The sequence below is a fragment of the Carlito syrichta genome, unplaced genomic scaffold (genome assembly GCF_000164805.1).
Source record: "Carlito syrichta isolate Samal-C Ts95f unplaced genomic scaffold, Tarsius_syrichta-2.0.1 Scaffold153555, whole genome shotgun sequence".
Taxonomy (NCBI): domain Eukaryota; kingdom Metazoa; phylum Chordata; class Mammalia; order Primates; family Tarsiidae; genus Carlito; species Carlito syrichta.
Genome location: NW_007097651.1, coordinates 147,332 through 150,720, shown reverse-complemented (window position 1 = coordinate 150,720; position 3,389 = coordinate 147,332). Strand labels below are relative to the sequence as shown.

Sequence of the window (3,389 nt, the reverse complement as noted above, 5' to 3'; positions counted from 1 at the left end):
TCTCGCGGGTTCGAGACCCGCCTGGGCAGCGAGACCTCATCTCTACAATAAATCAAAAAATCAGCCGGGCGTGGTAGCGCATGCCTGTAATTCCTGCTACTCGGAAGGCTGAGGAGGAAGGATCACCGGAGCCCAGCAGGTCGAGGCTGTGGTGGCCGGGAGCGGCCACTGCACTCCAGTCTGGGCTACTGAGTGAGACTCCAGCTCAAAAAAATAAAATAAAATAAAATAAAGAGAGAGGAAGGGATAGAGGGTCAAAAAAAAAATCACCTACCAGGGAAAATGTGCACAGGTGGGGGTGGTGGATACACTAAAACCACCAGACCAAAAACTATTTGTACCCCCTAAAACTATTGAAATAAGAAACAAAAATTAAGCCGGGCCTGGTGGCTCACACCTATAATCCCAGCACTTTGGGAGGCGGAGGCGAGAGGATGGCCCGAGTCCACGGGTTTGAGACCAGCCTGGGCAACACGGCAAGAGCTCATCTCTACAATAAATAAAAAAATTAGCCGGCTGTGGTGGCACATGCCTGTGGTTCCAGCTACTTGGAAGGCTGAGGCAGAAGGATCGCCTGAGCCCAGCAGGTCGATGCTGCGGTGGCCTTGAGTGTGCCACCGCAGTGCAGCCTGGGTGACAGTGTGGGACTCCAACTCAAAAAACACAACAAAAAATTAAAAAAATTTTTAAAACCAAGGAGTCAAAGATCTTCTATCCTAAGTAGGCCTGATTTGGGGGAGTCTTTGCTACTGAACTTCTGGAAAATAATGTGCAAAAAAGAAACAAACCATAAAGAAAACGGGTAAACGAATCGTACGGTATTATGACCCGGTTCAGTTTTCCTTCACCCTCCAATCTATGAATGTTCTAAGAAAGGAGATGAGAACTTCTTTCCTCCCTCCCGCCTTCTCTCCCTCCCTCCTGCCTTCTTCCCTCCCTCCCTCCCTCCTTTTTTTTTAAACAGCCATTCAGTCAGCACCACACAAGGACGGCCCCGAGGACCCACAATTGAAGAGGAGCTTCTCAGCCACCGGAAGGCCAAGCCCCCTTTCCTCACGAGCCCTCTTGTTAGCCTAAATGTGGCCCTCGCTTCAGATGAAAACTCCCGTCCCCTGTCCAGAGTAAAGATTCTGAACTGTGGGGGGAACAACAACAACAACAAAGCTGATAGAGGCAGTAAGACCTCGTGACTTGACACAAAGAGGGAGGGCTGGACCACTATGGATAACACGAGATGAATCTAAAACCCCAGGTAAAGACAGCTCCCAGCGGAATGGCACTCCCCCCATAATGTTCTCACGCACCCAACTGACCTTCCTGTCTAGACGACAGCTTTGAAGGTCGTTGTTTGTGACTACATCTGTTTCCCCCACCAAATGCCATACTCCTTGAGGACAGGGCTATTGGTCACCCTTCCTCGAATTCTGATTCTGGGCCTCGGTTTCCTCCTCGGTAAAGTGGGGCCAAGAACAGCACCTACTGCGCTGGCCTGGTGCGAAAATTAACTCAGAAAACGCGCGCAAAGTGCCCAGCCCGGTAAACCTTAGCAAGCAGTAAATGTTAGCATGGTAACAACAATAACCGTTACCGTTATCAGCGACGGCCTCCCGCAACTCCTGGTCGGGGCCTATTCGCGGCAAAATCCTGTCACCGAGAAGGGGAGGCCGAAGGCCGCGCTCCCACTCGCCCCGCCTGGGCGGCGGCCCGGCACTGCAACCGCCTCAAAGGGTGGCCTGGAGGTGCGGAAGGCGTTAGGGCTGCGAAGCGAACTCCGGCCGTTCCAGAACAGGGAACGCGCCCCAGGGGCTCCCCTATTCCTTTCCACGGCTTACCTCGTCTCCGCTCTCAAGACTCCCGCACCAACGCCGCGGGACTCGTACGGTATCGTTGAAAATTTGAACCCAGGCACGGTAGTCAAATGCACCAATCAGAGCGCCGGACGCAATCCCAGCCTCTCGATTGGCCCCGGAGACCGCAGCCATAGCGGAAGTCAGGGGGAGGTACGAGCAAACTACCGGCCCGGAGGCTCCTGGGAAGTGTAGTCTCCTGAGCCTACATGAGTCGTCCAGCACAACCTACAAAGACCAGAATGCTCTACTCCAAACTATTTCGAACAGGCGGTGCCCACTGACGAGGTGGGGAGTCAAATTTAAATCACAGAATGAGGGACCGGAGGTGTGAGATAGAATTTATCGTGTCTCTGATTTTGTGGGACCGGGGGTGTGAGATAGAATTTATTGTGTCTCTGATTAGGTACACGTGAGATATGCGGCACCCGCCGGGCCGACACGGTTTGTGCAAAAAAACGCATCCGCGGGGCGGGCTCTCAGCGGCCGGAAGCGCCCAGTCCGCGGTTCAGTCCACCAAATAAATAAATAATAAATGAATCCAAATAAATAAATAAATCACAGAATGGCGCACACCTGAACCTCCCAAAGCTCTCGCTGAAGAAACCTCTTTTATTTTAATTTTTTTTTCCAGAATGGCGCACACCTGGACCTCGCAAAGCTATGACAGAAGAAACGTCTTTTTTTTTTTTTTTCCAGAATGGCGCACACCTGGACCTCCCAAAGCTCTCACAGAAGAAATCCTTTTTTCATTTTTCCAGAATGGCGCACACCTGGATCAACAGGGCCTGGCCTGACGGTGCCTAAGTCGCCGAGTATTAGATATTTTAAAGGTGTGGAAACTGAGGCTCAGAAAAGGCAAGTGGCTTGTCCCCACAGTCACACAGTTAGTGAGTGACTTCAAATCACCCAGATTCAAATTCAGAATCCTCTCCTGATGAGACCCAGCTCCAAACTGGGACAACGTAAGGAGCATTATCTGCAATTTCTGTACAAGCGTGATTCTCAAGGAACAACAGTAACAGAACTCTCACTAAAATGGACAGGCCCTGCCGTAGACAACTTTATGAAAGTCCTTCCTTCGGTCCTTAGAGCAGCCCTACCACGTGATGGTTAGGAGATCTGTCAGTGAGGCGATCCACAGCTGGCCTTGGACCAATGCTTGCTCCTTCACCTGTAAGAAGAGCACCTGCCTCCCGCAGGCAGCATGTAAGTCATTCAGAGCACTACATGGGTGCACAGTTAATGCTGTGTAAATGTTGGCTATCACATCCCCGTTTCACAGATGACAGGAAAACTGAGTCACGGGGCAAAGCCAGACCCATCTAACCCCAGGCTCGGCTCAGAACCCCTCTTCCCCACTGCACCCTCTCACGTCGTGGCTGGGAGCATTTCACCAGCGCGTGCATGTAGAGTGCTTGGCACAGTCACTGCAGCACCGTAGTAATGTGGACACCCAGGTAGAAGGCGCAGCTGTTCCCCCCAGCTCCCTTGTGGTACCTCCCACTGGGATGACGCTGGCATAGTTCCGAATCCCCAGGA

The 3,389-nt window shown here is 51.9% G+C and overlaps 1 long non-coding RNA gene across 1 annotated transcript in view; it reads right to left on the bottom strand.

Moving 5' to 3' along the window:
* Positions 1-1,672, bottom strand: part of LOC103252022 — a 15,564-nt gene extending 13,892 nt beyond the window's left edge. Inside the window, exon 1 of the long non-coding RNA XR_503762.1 lies at positions 1,589-1,672. This is a non-coding gene — a long non-coding RNA (uncharacterized LOC103252022). The remainder of the gene's footprint in view (positions 1-1,588) is intronic.
* Between the last annotated feature and the right edge of the window lie 1,717 nt (positions 1,673-3,389).